Source organism: Malus sylvestris, chromosome 13, assembly GCF_916048215.2.
Source record: "Malus sylvestris chromosome 13, drMalSylv7.2, whole genome shotgun sequence".
NCBI classification, from domain to species: Eukaryota; Viridiplantae; Streptophyta; class Magnoliopsida; order Rosales; family Rosaceae; genus Malus; species Malus sylvestris.
The window spans coordinates 40288867-40313437 of NC_062272.1; the positions used below are offsets into that span (position 1 = coordinate 40288867).

General features: G+C 40.2%; 1 pseudogene; it reads right to left on the reverse strand.

Moving 5' to 3' along the window:
* Nucleotides 1–1302: 1302 nt before the first annotated feature.
* LOC126595482 (PLASMODESMATA CALLOSE-BINDING PROTEIN 3-like) lies at nt 1303–23230 on the reverse strand (annotated as a pseudogene).
* Nucleotides 23231–24571: the final 1341 nt, after the last annotated feature.

The window sequence follows — 24571 nt, forward strand, 5'->3', positions numbered from 1 at the left end:
CCCCCACGCGCATCCAAACCCTAACTGAAACTTAACTACTGACGTTACCTGACGCCGTTAGAATATTCTGTCAAACTTGGTAGAATATTCCCTTCTCCTTCCTTGGTTCGCTGAAGTCCGGCATTGGTCGCCGCTGCACTCGCCGGTTTCTGGAAAACATAGAAACCTTCATATTTTCTTCATTTTTACACCAAAATCCATGTAATTTGTCTTAAAATGAAGCTTAGGACTAGCAAAACAAAACCTTACCACTTTCAAGCCTTCAAATCCACGGGATTTCGCCAGAGGAATCTCGATAATCTGGCCAAAATTTGAAACTCGCGAACTGGGACTTCCTGACGTCCAAAACACTCCAACTTTCTTCCCCAAGCTTCGTGAAGATGTTTTAAGGCTTCCTAAAACCTTAAAACTCCATGAAAACTTCACAATCATGAGTGCATGAACAGTGCACAAAATCGGGGTTCTTGGGTTTTCGGGTTTTCGAGGGCTTCATGCCCAACCAAAACCACTACTCGACTCCTTAGCTTGCAAGGAGTCCAAAACCTACTTAATCTAACACGATCTGAGCATGGGATGGCTGCTTTGAAGTTTGTTCGGAAGTTGAAAGAGGTCCGAGAGGGAGGAGAGAGAGAGAATACACGGGAGTTGGTTGGTGTGTGTGTGTGGGGTCCAAATTTGTCACCAAACAAAACAATCAAATCTTAAATCCCAATTGGGTTCAAATCTTTAGGAAAGGGATTAATTGGTCACCACATTAAGCTCAATCACATGACACAACTCAACGTCCAAGGGTAATCTAGACAATTCACACCATCGAAAAATTTATTTTGGGACGGGTTGTCACATCATAGGTAAATTGCCAAAAGAAATATGAGAATATTTTGTTTATATACTGTAGGTAAATTATAGACTATAGGGAAATATTATTTATATAGGTAAAGTAGGGACGTTTAACTATTATATATAAGGAGAATAATTACACCGAATAATAATGTAGTCATTATTTAAACTAATGCACTAGATTGTTGTAGAAATTAAAAATAAATAAATATAAAAAATGTCAGGATGATTTATTAGATTTTAAGGCCCTTGATTGAAGCTAATTTTCAAGTGTGGATTGTGGCAAAAATTGTAAATAATTTGTATTAGTTGGTTACTTATATTCTTATATGGCAGTTTATTTGACTTTTGGGTTTTTGTTGGATGTTTAATTATATGTGGGTTTATGTTTAGAAATCATGATTTTTCAAGACCAATATCTAATGAACCCTAAAATAAACGACCTACACTGGGGGTATAACTTTAGGCAAATAAAAGAACAAGCACAAAGGAAATGGGCATCAAGATTGTTGGGGACATGGAGTCGAGGGATGCTTTGGAGTTATCGTCAGGGATCATCGGGATCGATTCGGAAGGGTGTGAATGTCGACGTCGGCGTTTGTACATTTGGTGGTGTGGAAGGTGAAGTTGTCCCTCCCGTTGCGCTACGAATTTGCAATAGCATAACGCAGTGTCGTTAAAAAATAATTAAAGTGTCGAACAAAATACCATAACTTTGGGTTCAAAAAGCATTCTGGATTTTAATTAGTTGCATAAAGGAAAGAAAATGGCTAAAGTGCACTGTTAAATGGACCAGCATAGGACCACTAGGTGGGACATTTCGACTTTTGAGACCATGCTTTCTTGGAATATCTTCACTAAAACTAAAGGTAAAATGACTTATTGTTGTAAAATCGATAATGTGTGCAATGGAATAAATGAAACAAGACACAAAATTTACGAGGTTCCTCTACAGTCAGTGTGACTGGAGTATATCCTTGGGACAGCAGTGGTGCTTTCATTATAATTTGGAATAATAGGAGTACAAAGACAAGTCTCTCTATTATCCCTTATCCTGTTCCCCTCTTTTCTCTCTTCCTCTTCCGTGAACTTCCTTACTTTTGATGTTGTGGAGAGTTTGTATTTATATAGAAATAGGAGTCATGTGAAGCAAGCTTCGGCATACTATGGAAGGGCAACTTGCCCATTATTTAATTATTTGAGTGGACATCCATTGTTCTACAACACTCCCCCTTGGATGGCCACAAGTCTTCGATTCACTCGTTAAACTCTTGATCTGTTTTGGATGCTTCCCCTGATGAGTATCTCCCCCTGATTTCAAATCATTTAGGCTGATCGTTGATCATTCTGTTTCAGTCTCTTAGCAAGAAGAGTTGCCGACAAAGGTGCTTTACTTGTTGTGAACTTTCCACAGGCTTGTTCTTGAACTAAGCTGGAGGGTCTTCTGATTTCCTCCAAAAGTCTGAAATTACTTCATTTATCTAGAGCTAAATTTGATTCAAGGATGGTGGACACTTGATCTTGAATAGACTTGTGATTTCTTCAAGGACATTAGAGGCCTTATCTTGAATGAAATTTGACCATGAGGAGCTTCACGTAGCAAGTGATCTTTGGCTTTGTCGGGGATGAATCAGCACGTGTTTATTGCGCTTGTTTCCACATGCTTCAATGTATCATTTTCACTTGCCTTATCTATTCCCCTTGCATAAGTGGTATTTTCCCTGGTTTTCCCCATGCATGTGTGACATCTTCTCTTGTAGTATTTGTCTGTTAATGTAGGAGTGGAATGCAACCTTTGCATTTGAACGATTCATCACTTCTTGGTGACTCATCCATGTGTGGCAACAGAAGTTTGATTGGAGGTTCTGACATATTGCTTTCTTTATCCTTGTCTTTGCAAGTAAGAACAAGGACAAGGGAAAGGACAAGGAGAAAGCATGATATGAGATACTCTTGCTTTCAATCCTGATGATATGAGATACTCTTGCTATGGTGTGATTTGTTTGAAGAGGTATTCTCGAAGAGGAAGAAAACTAAGTATTTTGAGATGTTGTGTTGAAGATGCATTCTCGGAGATGTGAAGAGTTAGGTATTCTTGCAAATCTACCTTGTTATGGAGAACGGAGGTCGACATATATAGAGATTTTTCAATAGCAAATAGTGGTGTTATGCTTTTACTCTTGTCAGCAACTGTGGTGTAATTAGAACAGTAAGATTTACGCATTTTCAACTTTGTCAGAGATCTTCGACAAAGTTGCACGCGATATCCGAAAAATCTGAGATTGCATCTGAAAAATGCCAACAAACTTTATTCAGGAAAATCTGGCTTTTGAATTTCGGAGAGCAGTGCTGCTTCGATCTCTAAACAAGTGACTATGTTGCCTTTTCTTTAATAGAGACATCAATCATGTTCAAGAGTATGCTCAGAAAATTGCTGCCTGTAGAAACTTTCCCCTTCTTACACTTTTGAGATTTTATTTGACCTCCTTTTTTTACTTCATCATTTCTGAAAATGGCTTGCCCATCTAATATTTGCTTAGCTTTGAGTCTCAGGAGTGATATAAATTAGCAGTGTCAGGATAATATATGGCGCCCGTCCTTCTTATCTTCTAATGGTCTTTTTACAGTTGGGGACTCTGTGATGAAGAATAACATAACCACTACTGTGGTAGCTAGGAATCTTCTCACTCCAAAGGATAACAGAATCCTTTCAAAACAATCTAATGAGTCGACCATTCAAGACTCCTTGGCTCTCAGTGTTCAATGTGTGGGCTCTGTATCCAATATGGGCCAACACCTACTTGCTCAAACTCGCCAAGTTGAATCATTGATGGCTGAGGTGGCAAGTCTTAAACAAGCGATCAGAGGGCTCAAGCACGAGAATAGAGTGTTACACGTGCTTGCAAATAATTACTCTACAAGCATGAAAAGAAAGCTCGACCAGCTGCAGGAATCCGAAAGTCGGATTCAAAGTGATCACCAGAGGTTTGTTGCTAGATTCCGAAAGCAACTGATGTCTTCCCCTTCTGGTGTTTTGCCAAGTACTAGGGTGCCATATGATCAATCTCCAGTGCCTCCTCCTTCTAAGGTACTGCTGAGCATTGAGGCTTCACATGAGCAACCTTTGTGAAATCTTCATCCTGTATTACAAATGCCTATATGTAACCTCATTGGTTCAACATATTTTGGCTATTTGTATTGTATTCAAGTATATAGGTCCATTTTTCCACGTTCTTACAAAATTGTAATGGAATTGCCTTTCTCCATTTTGGCCAATAATTTTGTTGACGAAAAAAAACGGGACTCAATACCAACACAACTCATTGATGAATTTAGTAGCTACTTATAAAAACCAAAATTACCATTGGTTATCATCAATCCATGATCCCATATTCTCATGTGCATGCGCATGCATAAAAACTTTTCATTTCTTTTGGATATCCATTGCTTCTTCAAGGGCATTACACTATCTCTTCCAGGATAGTCATAATTTAGGGAATGCGGATCATAACCTCTTCTTGAGCATTATAGAGCTTGGATTTTAATCTCCACTTCCGGGAGTTGAATCATTGTAACCTATACGCCTATCATGATTCATGGATGAGACGCCAACATTCCCATGTCTGCAGATTGTCCTTTCTGGGACGTGTATCCATGCGACGACTGTCATGCTTCTGGCATGCAATAGTTATGCTTCGAGAATGTAATAGTTTAGTAGTGCCGTATTCTTCCTCTTTCGGATGACTAAATCTTTTTTTTTTTTTTTTTTTGAGTCTGAAGGTCTGCCACACTTCAGGCGTGCAACAAATATATCATTTGTTGCCTCATTTTTTTTGTCCAACAAGGACATCAATTCTTGTAGGCACATTTGCAGCAAATATAGGTGATTTCATCACTTTCGTTGCATCATTAAATGCATCTGGCATTTGATTGGCACATCATTGCATCTTTCAATTATTCTTACTTCATTTTCATGTTGATTGCTTCGTGAATCAAAATAAGACAAATTCTCTTCGTTCTTCTGGAACAGTCTTTTCTTATCATTCTTGGAATGATATTTTCTCATCGTTCTTCTGGAACGATATTTTCTCCCCCTAACGGCGGGAAAATTGTCTTATCAAAATGACAGTCCGCAAACCACGTGGTAAACATATCCCCAGTCAAGGGTTCCAAATATTGAATGATAGATGGTGTTCAACATCAATGCCCAATCCGCGATGATACCTCATTTCAGTACGTTGTGGCAGTGCAATAGGCACATAGATAACACAACCAAAAACTCGTAAATGTATAATTTTATGCTAGTTCCCAAACAAGAGTTGTACTAAGAAGTATTGATGGTTGGTACATGTCTCAACCGAATTAATAATGCATCATGCAAAGTAGCATGTACCCATGTAAAAACTTGACAATTTTCTTTTCATAAGCAGAGCGCGAGTAATCAATTTCACCCGCTTAATAAATGCTTCTACTAAACCATTGTGAGTATGGACATAAGGAACTTCTGGTCCTTATTTAATAGTTTGTAGACTGAGACTCTTATGGCTTTTATTACAATTAAGTTGAGGCACTGCAGCACTTCAAACTTACGGTACTCATCAAGTAACTTCATGTTCTGATCTTGAAGATCAAAGGACTTAATGCCCGATCTTTTTGTATGATGGAACTTTAGGTCCAATCATTTTATATGATGAGGATCAAGAAACTGCACGTTTTGATCTGTACAAGGAACTTCGGATCCTTGTTATACTCATCGTAACAAAAGATAAGTACAATAAATAAATTAAAGCAATAGGCGGTAATTCCAACCATAGTGAATAAATTGCATTTAAGTAAAATAAAGCTTGTGACAAGGGCTTTAATTCAGCACCATTCACATAAATCAAAACTTAAAGCAGTAGGCGGTAAAATCATCCATGGTAAATAAATTGCTTTAAAGTAAATAGAACTTGTGAAAGGATTTTAAGTCAACACCATGCACATAAATATGCCAAAACAGAAAATGCATTGATTAAGTCCTCATCTTTTGTTTTTTCTTTTTTTTTTCTTGGTCTGCCACTTTCTTTTCTTTGATTCCTTTTATTTTTATTTTTTATTTCACCGTTCTGAAGTCATTTTGATTACTCAAGAAATAATAGTAACATAAGTTCGAATTGATGTTCCTCCTCTGTGAGTTTCGAGAAAGTCGGAACGGTTCCCATAAGTTTTGGAGTCAAAAGTGTCTGCAACTTATGAGAAGATCAAACCGTTAGATTTATCTCAAATGTTAGTATGATATCGATAAGAGGATACCAAACACCTTTTGTGAAGAAACAATTTTGATCTGAGCTACCGAAATCGAGTTTTGGTACTCATAATGTGCCTGTCCAATTTTCTGCGGAAATTGGAAACTGGTTTGGTATTTCAGGCATCTGCGATGATTGCATGCTTGGAATTTTTTGAAAATTTGATATGTTGTAGGTACTGGGTGGACGAACAACTTTGAAGAAGAAAGTATTTCAATCTGATATCTGCAAGTTAGAGTTCCAAGGCTGTTTACATGGCTATCAGATTCTCTACGAATTTTGAGTCTGTACTCCTTTGCTTCTGCCAAGGATGATATACAGTCATACAACAACATATATATATTTGCTTCCGGAAAATCAGTAGTACAAAGATTTTAAGATGAAATGAAAAGATTTTCTTATCTATAAGATATCAACCGATAGAGGTGAACATGATTTGTGGCGTTATGCTTTCCACTGACACTAGAGCTTCTCGTGCTGATAACGTGTTGTAAAATCGATAGTGTGTGCAGTGGAATAAATGAAACAAGACACAAAATTTACAAGGTTTCTCTACAGTCAGTGTGACTGGAGTACGTCCTCGGAGCAGCAGTGGTGCTTTCATTATAATTTGGAATAATAGGAGTACAAAGATAACTCTCTCTAATATCTCATCTCCTCTTCCTCTCTTTTCTCTCTTCCTCTTTTGTGAACTTCCTTACTTTTGATGTTGTGGGGAGTTTGTATTTATATAGAAAATAGGAGTCGTGTGAAGCAAGCTTCAGCAAACAATGGAAGGGAAACTTGCCCATTATTTAATTATTTGAGTGGACATCCACTGTTTTACAACACTTATATATATATGACATTGGTGCACCATAGCATTCTATGCAAATAGAATAAAAATATTAGTAAGATTTTGTTCACATGTTATTATATCATTGGCATGGACACTACGTGTGTCATGCCCCGATCCCAACATACGTCCAGGATTGACACGTGACATCACCAATTACCTGTATATCTAACATACCTCGCCTCTGCGAAATGGCAAGCACAACTTAAGTTCCAACTACGTAGTAATTTTTCGTACATTTTATGGCTGCATCTAACCTCCTCGTTAGACTACCTACGTACCCTACACAGGGATCAAGCCATTCATAGTTCATCATTCACTACCCATCTACATTTACCACAATACGTTCAAGCCGAAAGATATAACACTCCTCAATCAATCATTAGAACTTGACAAGTATGGAAGTACTAGATTCAGGGCTACATAACAATCCAATATGACAATCAACATTTCCACTTCATCCATCATATAAATCACTATGTTTTCAACATGAAACCTTAATCCGCAACATGTAACATATTCAAGAACCAACAAAGCATAGTATTATTCTCGAGCCACATTGAGCAACGAGACTAATCATAATAATAACAATCATATCCCACATCATTCTGCAATCATGCTAATTAATCAATCCTAAAATCAAAGAAGCATAATATCAACATTTACTATGTTATTCAATCAATAAGGTCCCATATCAATTCACAAATTTTAATAAAGGATCCCTACATAATTCCCCACCTGGATTCCAAGTAATAACATGATAAGTCTAATTTATACACAATGTCTACTATGAACAATTCATATTCACTCGATTCTAAGGTCGGACTACCCTTATGGAAATGAGCAAGAATAGGGATTCTAGGCCACTCAACAGAATCCAACCAAAATACCAAGCGACCTCTTGTAATCTCTTCAGACCTGACATCTATACAATCAGTGCCTACACCATGGGAATGGTGCATTAGCATCAAGAACTCGAATAGGTTGCAAAGCTCGTGTGAGTGACAATAACACAAAGTATGTGATAATCATTAAAAAGAAAGACCATCAATCACAGTTTATAAACCTCAACATAAGTTCGTAAATATGAAAACATAGTCAAGTCTCTAACAACTCTGAATGAGTCACCCAGACATCCAACGGCTTTTCCCATTCAAACCACCAAGATTCTCAAAAACCATCGTTCATATGTACATTAAAAACTAGGGCTAGAGGTACGCAGTTTGGCCGAAGCCTACATAAGTAACCAAACATGAAGTGGCCCCCCAACAAGGATTAACCAAGCAGAGCCACCCCTGAGAAAATAACCAAGTAGGCAATGACCCCCCAATGCGGATTAACCAAGCAAAGTAACTTCTACAGCTGCTAGGAAGTGATCACCTAATGCGGATTAACCAAGCATGATCACTCATAAGCATACATGGCCATAAGGATTGCCCAACACAGATTAACCAAGCGTGATCCACATATAGCATGGTCCCCCAAAGCGGATTAACCAAGCAGGACCACTAGTGAGCCCTCAATGCGGATTAACCAAGCAGGGTCAAGATAATCAGGTAGGTAGTGACCCCCCAACGTGGATTAACCAAGCAAAGTCACACCTACAGAACTGTTAGGCAGTGATCACCCAACGCGGATTAACCAAGCATGATCACCCCTAAGTATAAATGGCCATAAGGATCGCCCAACGCAGATTAACCAAGCGCGATCCACATATAGTATGGTCCCCTAATGCGGATTAACCAAGCAGGACCATCCATGTACTACTGCTACATGGTGCAAGAAATTCAACACACAACCTAGCCATAACTCAACCCTTATGGGTTACAATGTAGTCACCACACCATCAACTTCTCATGGCCACTAACTATCTTATCATACAAGCATAAAAGTTATACATAATACTTCGCATAAGATTTTGGGTTCACATCATCATAACATTTATCATACTTATCATTCACATTATTAAGAAGATAAATAAGCACATATATATCACAATATGATGATCCATACACGTAAACTGATGTATATATTATCTAGATAACTCACTAACTAATATAGGCCCACTAAGCCCTACATAGTCTCTAGTAATACTGAATTTAATATTTTAGATCAATTCGTAGCATATTGACCAAAAGTAAGCAGTAATTAGATTAATTCATATAAGGTTTCCCAGAACCCCCTACCTTGAATTCGATTAATTTTGTTCCTTTGAAGAACCTAATCAGAACCTAGAATTACAATCAAATGTATAAATATAAGTAACACACCTTAATAACCAAACTAAGTGTTTAAACACAAAATTAATATTAACTAAAGAAAGTACACTGATTCTAGAATCTACCACTCAAATAATATCACTCAAATAGTAGTAAAGAAGATTAGAAAGGAATCTGGAAAAGAAAATAGGTATGGCAAAAACAGTACTCTACTTCTCCTCAAAATCTGTAGAAAACAGCACCATTGGACCAAGTTTAGACTCCCTTTGGAACATTCAAAACTAAACCAAATCACGTAATATTATATGGGTTTTGAAGCTTGTGTTCTGTACTTTAAAAGCATACAAAGCTTGTAGAGAATGGAGCTCTAAATTGGAAGTTATGCCAAAAAGAAAAATGAAGTCTTGAAACTGGAAACCCAGTTTTCTGCTGCTGTTTCGCAGCTCACATCCCAAGTTTAAATAAGGTTTTGATCAACCAAAACTCAAGGGAACTGAGTGAAAACAATTGGGTTACGATCATGAACATATGTACTTATAACACACTAAAATTTTTCTTCAAAGGAGCACATAAAGACCTAGAAATTCAGAGCCAAAGAAGACTACTCAAAACTTGAGTTTTCTTTGCCAAGAAATCAATTTTCTGCAACTTACGTAACAACCCATCTCTAATTCATATAACAAATCCCAAAATAATTCCAGGTAGTCCAGAAGTCATGTATACAACATCCAAAACTAGCATGACTCAAAATTAACAAGAAATTGACCTTTTGAACCAAACCCTTGATCAAGAAATTTGATCTACACACCCAATCCAAATTACACAACTCTAATTCATGTTCAGGTTGGTTCATTGAATGATATAAAACCCTAAATAAAACTAAGAACTCCGAATATATCATGGTAGTTTCAACTCAACTTAAGAAAATTAAATTCAAAAATCAAGATAATGAAGGAACAAGGAATTTACCCTTCAAATCTCTGAATCGTTCCTTCACAATTACATTCTCTAACTCCTCTCTCTTCGATTTTTGTCTAAAGAAAGAAAGATTTTCTTCCAAAAGCTATGGAAGAGCCACCACCTCCCCGTTTCTTTTTCTTCCCTCAGAAAACCAAGAAGAACGTGAAAGAACGTTCTCCCCCCCCCCACCCTTTTTTTTCTCTTCCGCCCCTATCTTTTCCTTCCTCCCCGTGCTGCCCTCTAAGTCCCTTCCCTTTTGTCTGATTGGTCCACCCTAAATCTTACATGATTGGGCCTCCTTCCCATAAAAGGGAATTTATTTAATTAAAAATTATAGTTTAGTAAATAATTTCAAATGTCAATAACTATACCGTTATATTCCAGACTCGCAAACGACTTTCGCTTATGTGTTTGTGATCTCGGAATCTATTCAACAATATAAATTGTGAGCTCGAAAGGTCCACGAATTTTAAATAATTAATTTTCAAGTTTCAAATTTTGTACCTAATTTAATTAAAATCTAAATTCAAAAAATTAAAATAAATTCTCGAGAAATAATATAAAATCTCAATAATACCAATACATAGATTATAACAGTGGAATCCAGGAACGGGATTTCACTATGTGATTGTATACCTGTGTCTTGTAAGTTAAGTTGTTCTTAAACTATAGAGAGAGAAACTCTCTTCTCACAGAATCAAAATCACCATAAATTATAAGGTCAAGTTGAACCATATTTTTATGGCTAACCCAGTATGAAGTTTAACCCACTCTTCCATAAACTTAATGTAAATACTATTGTTGATTCAAGAAAAAAAACACAAAAGATGACCAGTCAAAACACTTAATACAGAATAAGAACATTTACATGTGAGATATAGATACAGTCCCAAACTGGACAATGGCCCGCATGCACAAGCCTCCTTTTTCATTTTTGAATTTTTTACAATTAATTGATCTTGGGCCCGTTTTTAAAATTAGGAGGGTAAATGAGCCAACTCCGGATCCTGTTAGTGAGGATTTTAGGGATTCATGATTCGTTTTCGTTCATTGTACATTGTGTAATAAGATTTTGTCAAGTATTATTTGTGTTTAATTTTAAATAAAAATATTTAAAATAATTTCTGACCACATGATGTACGATAAATGTTATGTACTACATAAGCAAGTGATTAAGAAAATGTAATTACAGTACATTAAATGTTTCATTAAGAAGATAAATAGAATTTATAAGTGAATCATTATTTCAATCTTTTTCTTTAGTTCAAATGAAAGGAGATTTGAACTTAGCATACTGCCTTAGTTAGCATGGCTACATCCAATTTGTAAGTGAAACATAATCGAATTTGAAATCCTACTACATTATTTGACACACCCCGACCGAGATCAAGGCATGCTGGTCGTCCCGTGAGAGTGACGTAGCCATGTGCACAGTGCGGAAGCGATAACGATAAGGATTATGCGAATAATTAAAAACCGAATTACTAGAGTGCATTGCTAAACAGAAAGTGATAGGAGTTAGTTACAACAGTAAACACTCCTAATCAAAGTATAAAAGTCTCTACGTGCAGTCCAGTAGGACAAGTACTAATTATACAGTACCAGGAATGTCCTACTATTATTTGGATAAGTCAGAACTGCCGACGTCCTCAAGCCACCAACAACAATCTTACTTAAAACCTAGAGGGGCACAACAGAAAACATGAGTGGGCAAAAACAAATGTTTTACAAAATCATTTTCTTTATCAACATATCTAACCCCTCGCTGTAAAACATGTATAATTTTTCCCAGAATCAAGATATAAGCACATACATATACATATATATATATCTGAAATCATAACAATTCAATTCATGCTTCACATAATCATATTCATAAGTATGCCATGCCAAAATATAACAAAGTAAACAATCCAGGTAAGAATGATTTCATAGAAATATGATATGTTAGCTGGAACCCCCGTGGTAATCTGTACTTCATAGCTCAAAAGTCAATCTAGCCGGAGTCACTATAATGACCTATATGGCAATATACTGCACATAAGTCGGAACCACTAAAAAGGGGTCTGTACAACAAGATTGGGTGAAATATAATTATGCTCAACTCTATTCTCTTATAATAGCCGAACGATAAATCGCTAGTCATCTACGAGTCGGAACCATGAATAAGGTCTGTACGATAAGGCTGTGCACTTAAGTTGGATCCAATATGAGCATATAGTGCGGGAGGTGATGTAAATAAACATGCCTGTACTTTATATCTCTGGCTAAATCTCAATCACCCTAGGTGCAATTTTATGAGCTCAACATCATTTCACATATCACATCATTGATGAGTCACATAACCAAACGTAACTTACCTGAACTTACCTGTGCCTCCACAGCACCACATTTATATATATACAACCATGAAATGCATATTCAGAATATAAAAGCATTTGGCATATTATTTCAAAGCATACTTTCCTTAAAAATGCATTTCTAGAAAATATATCAAGTATATAAATATATACTGAAAACAAAAGCCCACTCACTGGTATGTCGAAGGGTCATAGCCCCTGAGTCGCCCGTGGATACGCTCGTCCTCGGGATAAGTCTCACCTATATGCGAATTAACTATAAAAATATTATTTTAAAGCACAAAGGCAAAACTAGCTAATAACTTCTCATACATTGTTCAAATTGGGTATATGAATATACCACAGTGATCTACACAACCTCAGGATCATCCCTAAATTTTTAGATAATTTTTTCGAGCTCCCACGCTGCCGGTAAAGGCACGGTAAAACGCGCGGCCAAACCTGACAGATTCCCTAACCACCGTTAGGGAATATTCTGTTAAACCTAATAGATTCCATTAAAATGGACTGACGGCATCAGCATATTCCATCCAAACTGACAAAATATGCGGTCATCTTCTCCGGCGAGTCACCGGTCGTCGGAAAACTGGGTAAAACTTTAAACCCACTATTCTCACTCATTTTTCAACCATTTTTCATGAAATTGGTACCAAAATGAAGCTAATAACATGTAGAATCACGTTTTACAAGTTTCAAGGCTTAAATTCTACTAGATTTTTCTTGAGAAAGGTCGATAGCTCAGCTTACCTAGAAACACGTCGATCTCAGTACTCCGACGTCCAAATACTTCCAACGAAGTACCCCTAGACTCGTGAAGACCTCCTTAAGCTTCCTATGTCCTTAGAATTCCTTGAAACACAAGGTTTTACGTGTGGATGAACAGTGCACAAAATCAGGGTTAGGGTTTTCTCGGGTTTTCGAAGCATTCACGTCCAAACAAGGGTATCAATGTACTCAGGAGGTTACAATGAGTAAGAACCTTACCTTTAAAGCTTCGATCCGTGAAGTTTCAAGGGCTTTGGATGTTTGTCCGTACGAGTTTGAAGGAGAAAGAGAGTGAGAGTCCGAGAGAGATGAGAGGGTACGGGAGAGAGAAGAGAGAGAGTGTGTGTGTGTGGCCTAGGATTGGTCAACCACCAGAAAGTACCATAACTTAATCCTAATTGGTTCCAGACAATTAGAATTTAAGAATATTAACCCAAAGCTACACTTAAACCACATTACACAACTAACGTCCAAGGGTATTTTCGTCAATTCACGCCGTCGATAAATGTATATTTGGGATGGGCTGTGACATTATTGCCATTGAATATTTTGGTAGGGAAATTTATGGAACAAACCATAACAATACCATCATACAAATTCCAACGAATTGGTTCTTTCAGTATTTATAACATACCAAAAAAAAAAGGAAAATCTTATTTCAAACAAATCAAATTGGGATTTTCTAGTATGCTCCAAAATATTTTATACACTTTAATTTTTTGTTGTTAAATTCTTGATCAAGAATTTAATGACCAAAATTGAACGGCAAAAAATCTTGATACTCAAGGTACATCAGAGATACAATAGAGTATAATAGAATTTTAAATTCAAACAAGATCTTCAACAAAAATAAAAAGATATAAAAAATAAAACCAAGTTCAAAAAGGTCAAAGTTTGGTGAAGAAAGCAGAACATGAACCAGATAGATTGCATAGTGATCAGAAGAGTGCATAATGGAGGAGGATTCTCCCTTTCTTATCTCTCTTCCCATCTCTCAAATCTTATTTGGACGGCAACAGTTAAATCACGTCAATATTTTATATTGATTTTTTTTATAAAAATAAAAAGACAAAAAACAAAATGTGAGAGGAGAGGAGAGAAGAAGATAGAAATAGGAAGGGAGAGAAATTATCATACTTCATGCATAATTACATTACACCAAAATAGGTGGCATATGCCAGTCACTCTGCCCATAAAAAAGGCAACCAAGTGTACCACCACATGTATTCTTGACCATTGGTTTGGCTGCAACTGAGGACAAATCCAAAGGTGGGAAATTAAGGTGAAGTGTTATTTCAGAACCAAAATACTAGTCCAATTTCATAGTCAGGCATGCACCCAGAAAAATAATTTAAAAAAAAAATCAATAAATAGAGTTAAAATACACAATTGTGTTTAGAAGAGAGAAAAATTGTGAAACGACTCACAACAATAAATTTATCGTCAGAAACGGACGATAAGTGTCAGTAACAACATCCCATGCAGAAAGCGACGTGTCAAATGTTCATAAGAAGTTTCACCCGAGAGACACAAAGTTTCCGTTTTCTGTTGTTTCTCTTTTGTCGGGATTCCTTCATAGAGAATTACAGCTGTGGATGCAAATTTTCTCCTCTTCGATCTTGGACGATTTTGCACCTACAAAACAACTAGCACCTTAGGTTAAGGCCAAAAGCCTCACGCGCCCACGATGAATGGGGGGGGCTTTGGCCGAAGAACCTCCGATGCCAAAGTTAGAATTTAGAGAGAAAGAGTGTTTAGAGAATTTTGGGATTTTTGCCTAAGTGTTGGAATTAGCTTTTTGGTGAGAATGGGAGTATATTTATAGGGATAGGAGATGGCTAGGGTTTTTAGGTTTAATTTAGGTTTAATTAGCCAATTTATTTGGCTATTAAACATAAGATGAATGTTTTGGTGGTTTTTGAATTTATTGGGTAATAAAAAGGAAGAAATGGTGAAAAAGGTAGAAAAAAGTGATGGATTAGGTTTTGAAATGGGGATAGCCAGCCATGTGGTGTTTTAGGGTTGAATTGGATGTATTTTGTAGTTATTTGGATATAATGGATGGTTTAATTGACAATTAATGGGTTAATTAGGCAATAAACCCATTAATTAGCCAATTAACATAATTTAAAAGGAATGTGTTTGGGAATTACCTTGTAGAAAGGATTTGATGAGATGGACTTTGAATTGTTACCTATTTTGGGCACTTCTGTCTTGGTTGAAAGAGGGTTGCCCGCTGCTTGCGTGTAGGAACCTCGTTGTACTGCAAGGGTATTTTTGTCATTTTTGTCCAAAAATCCACGTGTCGCCCTGTGAATATTTTTGGCTCCACAAATGCCCCCACACCTGTTGGGCTGCTCGCAGAAAAGGGCAGCAGGTGTAGAGATCTTCTTGTTTTAGGAAACTTAGGACTGCTTCCTATTTTGATGTAGATTCTCTCTTTAATAGGAAATTAGATCCTTCTAGGAAAGGGAAATAAATTTCTCTCAAAGCCTATTTAAATCCACCTTAAGTGGGTTATTAAATCAACTTTGGAGAGCGATTTATTCTACCCTACAAGAGAGAGATAGCTTAGAGGATATTTGTTCCCCCTCCTCTAGCAATCTTCTACATCTTGCCCGTGCAAAGGACCGTCTTTCGTTGATTTCTTCGTCTTCTTCGTGGACAGTGCTACCGCGGGGCAGCTGTCGGGGTGGTGCGGCACGTCGGCTGGCATGGGACAGGAGTCGACTCGGCATGGGCCGATGAGGTATTGTGGCAGGGACCACTGCTTTAAGCTGCTCGACTTGGCTAGAACCAAGGGCAGCTTGTGTGGCTGGGACCTCGGATTGTGGCACTGGGGCGCAGTGTTAGGCAAGTCACATGGCTCATGTCTTTTTAGGCTTTTGGACATGACTCGAGCTAGGCTGGCGATTGAGAGAAATGAAGAGGTTGCGAACCTCATGAACTGCTGGAATGTTGGGTTGAACTTCCCTGCTAGGTACCACGAATGACGTTGGCTACTTTAACTCTTTTCGTCAGGAGAAACGTGGGCTGTTCCCAAAAGATGAGGGGAATAGGATCAAAGCGGATGCACTGGCTCGTCCAATCACTGTTGTGGATCCTGCTGCAAGTGAAGGTGGGAAAATGGATCTTCTCTGCTTGCTCAAGAGATGCCGGCTGAGAAAAAACCAAAGACTTCTTTCGCTGCTCATGAGGGTCCGCTTGCTACCAAGAGGTATGTGATTGACATGACTTCTTCCAATAGGAAGAAATGTAAGGCTGCTAGATCTGAGCATGTGGCGTCTTCCATGTTGAGAATGGCTAGTACAATTGTGGATAAGATTACTCAGCGTAAAGGTTTTATCATGCCCCCAGTGCCGAAGTCTGTACTAGGACGTTCTTTGGGAGCCAAGTCCGGTTCACCTTTGTAGAGACTTGCTATTATGAAGAATGGTAAGGTGGACTCTGCTGCTAAAGTGGCGCCAAAGCTTGCTCCCTTTGCTGCTGAGATTGATTCGCCTCAGATTCAAGATCTTAAGCTTGCAATTTCTGAGCTTCGTTTCGCTACTTATGCTAAGAAGAGAGTGGATGAGCTGCAGCGCGTCCGTGTTAGTCTGCTTAAGAAGAATGAGCAACTGAAAGGTGAGAAGGATGGGCTTGAGGTTTTAAGACCTTCTCTATTTCTCCGGAAGACTTGCTTGCTTTTACTTTTAAGGCTTCCATTGGTGAAGTAGTTGGAGAAGTTAGTGCCCAGACTGGGGCAGCCAGGGGTGAAGCGTCGGATGATGCCGCTGCTAAGAGCGTTACGGCTGTTGAAGGTGTGGCGACTGAGTAGTCGTGGGATGTCCAAGCTGTTGTAGTGTAGTATTTTAGGTAGCCTTTAGGATTTTCTTTGTTTTTCCTTGTAGCTTTTGTTTTGCTTGAACTCCTTCGGCCTTTGCTAGTTGTTTATAAACATGTTTTCCTTCGTTTTTCTTCATCTTCACTTCTTTTGTTCATGCCCTAACCTTTAGACTTGATAGACCAGTGGCAGGCATGCTACTTTTTTATAAGCAGACAAACTCGCGTAGCCTATGCAGCCGTAGGTGTTGGTGTAGAACTTTGCAAAGTTGTTAGCCATAGGGTTGGCAGCCGGATGCCTTACTTACAGAAGCAGACAAGTCCGCGTAACCACTAGGCTGTTAACCTTGACTTTCTTCAATTCCGTAGGTTGCGTAGCAAGTATCACAACACTTTAAGACTTGGTGTAGGTTGTTCCGCGCTTGGCAGAGGTGAAGCTTATCGACTACGTAGCATGTCGGCAGTGGATAAAACTTCGTATATGCGCGCTAGCTTGTTTAACCTTTCACAAGAATGTGCGGTTGTATAAGTCTAGTGCGGCTTCACTGCTCGAAGGGCAAGCCGTAGGCAGTATTCCGGAATCCGTAGGCTACCTTAGTGCACTCGGTAGCAGCTTTAGGATTCCAGGGCAGCCGTCCATCGGATGTACTGCGTAATGTGCCCTCTCCGTCTCTAGGGCCCGGTTCCCCACGGATTAGGCCAAGAGACCCAAAATCCTTCAATTAGCTAAGCCTTGAAAAAGACCATTGCGGCTACTTCTAGGAATCCCGGCGCAAGCCATCGTGCATCTAGTTATACTAGGGCAGCCAAGCTCATCCACGTTTGGATATTCGGAGTGTAAAGTTTATCCTCCCGTCTTGGAGAGCTGACCCATATGGGTGTCGGAGAATTGGTTTACCCTCTCGCACTGGAGAGCATGGTTGGTCCCTCGGGGGGCGCAATTCCTGCGATGAGTCCCTAAGAAGGGCACAGTCTTCTTTTGAAGTGCAGGAGTGATTAGTTGTTGTAAGCATGCAGCCAAGCCAAGTTGTGATTACTTCTAAATTCCTCATTGAAAAACGAGTGAAACAAACGAAAACTTTAGTTGTAAGGTAGGAACTGCATAACAACTGGATAGTCCTCAGCTTGTGAGGTGGTGCCCGTCGAGCTTATTGAGTCTTCAGGTTTTGATGTAGCGGGAGGTCACACATGGTACTTCTTCAGATTGTAGGCCATCCATTTCTTTTCAATCTTTTTTGCCACTTCATGGTGGTGAGGGTGTAATTACTCTTGCCCCCTACTCTGCTGATCTTGTACAGACCTTCCCAGATGGGATCCATCTTTTTGGAGCCTTCTCTGCCGGCAGTGATGAAGGCTTTTCTGCGTCGTCGACATGCAAATGCCAGAAGTCTCCATCGGGTGGAGTAGGCGCAACTAGAGTGTGCTCGGCTACTTCTGAGGCATCGTTGGGCTGCTCTGTTGCGTCACCTAGGCTCGGCATGAAGACGCAGTAGGGAGCTGTGGAGATGGGGCCATGTCATACGCAACAGGAGATGCTCAACTGCCGGTATTGGGCCACTCTAGAGTTGAATCATTGAGCAAGGGTCGGCTAGGGCCGTGTGATGCGCAGCAAGAAATGGTACTCAACTGCCGGTACATGTTGCTCCTATGTAGAATCTTTTAGGGTGACGAGGACAAAACTTGCTTTCGAGTGTGTCCTTCCAGTGTTGTGTTCGTCAGAAAACTTTACATCCGCCAGGGTCTACGCATTTATCGTCGCGCGTCTGGATTGGGCAGAATAGTACGTCATTAGGATGATTGCATGCGTTTGAAAGTAAAACTTGTGCTTCTGGGTTGCAACAACTATCGCCAAAGTTAGCTTTTGAATTTTTAATAACATCGAGGAAAGCTTTTGAACTGTAGAATACAGGTAACTGTGGAATACAGGTAGTCGGGCCCCCATCTCTTCTCGCATGATGGTAGAGCTTATTGCTACTTTAGATACCGTCAAACATGTGAATAAGTCCTCCGCTGCTTCTAGGGAGGTGATGTCGGGTACTTCTTCAAGTCCTTGAATGTGCATTGGCGAGCCTCATCCCAAAGTGCATACTTCTCTGCCAAAGCAAAAGAGTCTGCCAGAGTTAGATCTTCTTTCATGATCAATTTTTTGAATAGCGGGTGATCTGCTGGAAGTCCTTTTTGGAAGGCTGCTCTAGCTATCGAGTCGTTGCATCCGACTATTTTTGCCTTCTCTACTTTGAACCTCCTCACATAGTCGCAAAGTGACTCCTTTGGGTTCTTCTTGACGTTGAACAAATGATCAGATTTCTTTTTGATCGAGCGATAGGATGAATATTCTTTGGTGAAAACCAAAGAAAGTTCGTAGAAATTCCGGATGGATTGTGGCGGCAGGGTGTAGAACCAATCTTGCACCTCGCCTTGTAGAGTGGTGGCGAATATCTTGCACATAAGCTCATCGTTGTTTCGATAAAGGATCATTGCGTTTCGGTAGTGCTTTAAGTGTCTCTCCGGGTCTTCATCCCCTTTGAAAGATGTGAAATGTGGCATGCTGAACTCTCGTGGAGGCTCTGCCTGCTCAATCTCCTCCGTGAAAGGTGACCTGCTTATGTTGGTTATGTTCCGTCGTAGTGCCTCGTCGGTGACCTCGTTACGTTGGAAATCATGCAATCGCTTGGTCAAGAGTCTCTCTACTTCTTCCTGAATTTGCCTTTGTTGGGGTAGCGGAGCTCTCTTGCTGGTCTAGGCTGCTCTTCCATGTGTTTGGCTCGTCTATGCCGCGGATGCAGTGCATGTGATGCGTTCCTAGTAGGCGAGCGAGTTCTTCGCATGCTGCTGGTTGAACTTGAGCTGGATTGAGTGACTGCTTCTCTCCGTCTGTCGTGCTGCCTACTCTGATGTGAGGTGGAGGACGCTCCTTGTGGGCTTAGCTGCGAATAGACACTTTGCCCGGAAGGTTGTTCATGTTGACCATTGGAGTATAACCCCAACCGTGAATGTATGCTCCTCCGTGTGCCTAATCGAGAGTGCATGCTCCTTCGCGCTCTAAGATGGGAATGTACACTACCCAAACGTTCGGCTCGTGGCTGCTTGCCGGGACGCTGCTGGAAATGTCCGTCTGCCCTTGTCCTACTTACGGATACCTCGTCCGGGGCACGTTAGATCTCAATGTGTTGCAAAAGTTGATTCACCAAGGTTGTCTGTTGTGCAAGGGCGCTCATCAACTCTATGACTTGTCGAGACAAGTGTTGTTCGCCATTTGGATTGGAAGAGCTTGGAAGGAATGCGCCTCCTTGGGCAGTGGAAAGGTGGTAGACTCCGGGCGCGAGATTTGAGTTGGGAAATGTCAAATCCGCGAAAAAATGTGGTGATGATGCCCCCGGCTCGATGGTAGGTCCGGATGGTTGAGATAGTCTTGGGCCGACTTGGGCTGCTTAGAAAGCCACGGGAGCATGCTGGGCCGTGAGAGTGGGCTGCTCGAAAGAAGCAGGCTGGACCACGGGAATGGGTTGCTCGTCGGGAGCAGGCTGGGTCACGAGAGCAGGCTGCTTGGCAGGAGCAGGCTGGGCCACGGGAGTGGGCTGCTTGGCAGGAGCAGGCTGGGCCACCGGAGTGGGCTGCTCGACGAAAGCAGGCTGGGCCACGGGAATGGGCTGCTTGGCAGGAGCAGGCTGGGCCACCGGAGTGGGCTGCTCGACGAAAGCAGGCTGGGCCATGGGAGTTGGCTGCTCGTCAGGAGCAGGTTGGGCCGTGAAAGTGGGTTGCTTGACGGGAGCAGGCTGGATCACGGAAGCAGGCTGCTCAATGCGCGGTGCATGTGAATGCGAGGCTTGGGCTTGGGTCCACGTAAACTTGGATGGCACGGCTTGGATCGTGGTCTTGGTACCGTGAGCCTTGGATGGCATGGCTCGGGCCGTGGTGAAGGCTCCATGGACCTCGCCACGAGTGGCTACCGAAGTAGCCACCGCGGTGGTTCCCATGGTGGCCGTGGTGAAGGCACCATGGACCTCGCCGTGGGTGGCTACCGAGGTAGCCACCGCGGTGGTTCCCATGGTGAAAACTCGTGGTGGTGATGCCGCTCCCCTTATTGTCGCATTTTGCCTCACAGATCTCCGGGCCGTGGTGAAGGCTCCATGGACCTCGCCACAAGTGGCTACCGAAGTAGCCACCGCGGTGGTTCCCATGGTGGCCGTGGTGAAGGCACCATGGACCTCGCCGCGGGTGGCTACCGAGGTAGCCACCATGGTGGTTCCCATGGTGGAAGCTCGTGATGATGATGCCGCTCCCCTTATTGTCGCATTTAGCCTCACGGATCTCCGCAATCCCATTTCTTGAACATTAGAATTTTCACTTGTGGAATTTTCTAAATTTCTAGCCATTATATTTTGCTTATACGTTTTATCAAAGAACCTTTGCAAGTAAAAAATTCTAATAATAAGAATGTATGAAAAATAATCAAATGGACTAGAAAATAAAGAAAAAACCTTTTTGTGCGAGAGTCTTCTACGAGTATGGATTTCAACTCTCAATGAAAGCACCAATTTGTGGATGCAAATTTTCTCCTCTTCGATCTTGGACGATTTTGCACCTACAAAACAACTAGCACCTTAGGTTAAGGCCAAAAGCCTCACGCGCCCACGATGAATGGGGGGGGGCTTTGGCCGAAGAACCTCCGATGCCAAAGTTAGAATTTAGAGAGAAAGAGTGTTTAGAGAATTTTGGGATTTTTGCCAAAGTGTTGGAATTAGCTTTTTGGTGAGAATGGGAGTATATTTATAGGGATAGGAGGTGGCTAGGGTTTTTAGGTTTAATTTAGGTTTAATTAGCCAATTTATTTGGCTATTAAACATAAGATGAATGTTTTGGTGGTTTTTGAATTTATTGGGTAATAAAAAGGAAGAAATGGTGAAAAAGGTAGAAAAAAGTGATGGATTATGTTTTGAAATGGGGATAGCCGGCCATGTGGTGTTTTAGGGTTGAATTGGATGTATTTTGTAGTTATTTGGATATAATGGATGGTTTAATTGACAATTAATGAGTTAATTAGGCAATAAACCCATTAATTAGCCAATTAACATAATTTAAAAGGAATGTGTTTGGGAATTACCTTGTAGAAAGGATTTGATGAGATGGACTTTGAATTGTTACCTATTTTGGGCACTTCTGTCTTGGTTGAAAGAGGGTTGCCCGCTGCTTGCGTGTAGGAACCTCGTTGTACTGCAAGGGTATTTTTGTCATTTTTGTCCAAAAATCCACGTGTCGCCCTGTGAATATTTTTGGCTCCACAACAGCAACCAAAGAGAAGAGAATGGTTTTCTACAAAGTGTTTTTCTTCTCAATATTCATCATACAAAGCCATGTCGTTATTTTCTAATCTCTTAAAATTTCCAAAGAAGAAAAAGAGACAGATCCAATTGCGTGAACATGAAGAAACTTACTTTTAATCACCATATCAAATTATCAAAACATTCAATAAAGAAATGTACTCAAACTAAACTAGAAATTCATACATTACGTTGGTGTATGAGATTCAATCGTTAATATACAACTAGATTGTAACGTTTAGATTAAATCACGTAAATTTAGTCATCCACTGAAACAGTGCATCCTAGGAATAAAATCTAAGACTATATTTTTTGGTTAAAGAAATTAAAAGAAAGGGCAAGAGCAACATACCTTGTAGAAGATGGGTACACACAAGATCCATAACCTACACACAGAAAATATTTTTTTCTGGGTGGGGGCTTGAGAAAAGAAGAGAGAAATGAATGACACACTGGGGTCTGTTTGGGCAATGGTGGCAGTGCCGGAGAAGCCGCAAGAACCAGGGGCCTTATCCTGGCGCTCTTAATAACTGTCGAAGGCATAAGAGGCATGAGCTTGGATGGTGTTTGGGAGATAACATAGTCCGTCCGATTGGATTGGAGAACAGTCCGTACCAGCTCCGCATGCATAGTCCAAGGCTGTCTGAAGAGACTGTGTGCTCGCATCACTCCTAGCCACACACCATGTTGTGCTGGAAGACGTCGGAGAATTTGCTCCGTCCACCCCCAGAATTCCTAGCATACCCATCACAATGACAATGGGTGTGAGGAAGAAGAGAGAGGAGATTAATGGGTGCTGGTTGGAGAGTGAGAGTGGAGCCATGGAAAGAAAGAAAAGTTATGGACTTATAGGGTAGTCACAGATATAGCTGCTGCTAAACTAAGTTGGTAAAGGGAGAGAGGGAGAGAGAGAGAGAGAGAGAGCTTTTGCTGTTTTTAGCTTACTTTGCTGTTTTGGTGCCTGGTGGTGATTTTCTTTTTCTTTTTCTTTTTCTCTTATTTACTATTTAAACTGATGGCTATCTTCAAGACCAACTCCAACTCTTGGAGTAAGTTTCAAAATTTAACTTCTATTCCCCCCATTTCATTCCAATCCTTGGGCCAAATTGGGATTATGGGTTAGAATTGGAAATTGGGCCAAATATCGGCCAAAAAATTAGACTAGGTTAGTGGAGGGCCCGCCACATGTGCGGGGACAAGGCCCGATTTTTCGCATTGCGCACCGCTAAATGCGCCACACCAATCGGCGGGTCCCACGCACGTGGGTCTGTCGGCCTTAGCCCAACGACTACTTTTGTTATCTAACGGCCATGATTAATTGGCCCCTTGGTTGATTCAACGATCTACATTCAAGTTTCTTTTTTTTTTTTTAGTTTTATATTTATAAAGTTATTGAATCCAAAAGCTAAGATCAAATGTGATCAAATCTAACGGTAAAAAAAGAAAAGATTTAACGGCCCAAATTTTAATCTAGTGGCTAAAATTGTAATAAAAAAAATTATTTAACTCAAAATCCACCCAAAAACTCTATAAATACCTATGTATTTGTTCAAACATCCACACGAAACTCACCTTTCTCCTACAATACTTCCAATTTTTCTTTCTACCATCTTCCAAAACAATTTCTTCCCATTTCCAAATTTTTCTAGATGGCAGAAGATCATATTAAAGGTCGTAATTGGTCATATGAGGAAGATGATCTTTGTGCTTGGCATGGTTTTGTATTAGTGAAGATGGTGCCGTTGACACGAATCAAAATGAAAAGGTTGTGTGGGCTAAAATCGTTGATAAGTTCACTGAAAACTCCAATGCCAATCGTGACACACCCTGACCTGGAATGTCCACTAGGACTCCGAATCGAGTTGTGCTGGCTGACACTTGGAAGGTGACGAAGCCATAAAGTGTAGTGATGTGGAAAAACGTGAATAAATTTAAACCTAAAGTGCCTAAATACAAGAGTGTGATGTTGAGCGAGAATGAACACATTTCACACATGATGTCAAACCATAAGTAAAGTACAGTAGAGTGGATTAAGAATCATACCATCGAAGGTAATCTCCAATACCAAGATTTGCCATGAATCCTCTTTGATAAGAAAGCTCAGCTATTAAAACCTGGAGGGGCGAAAAACAAGGGTGAGTGGGTCTGAAAATAAAGTTTTAAT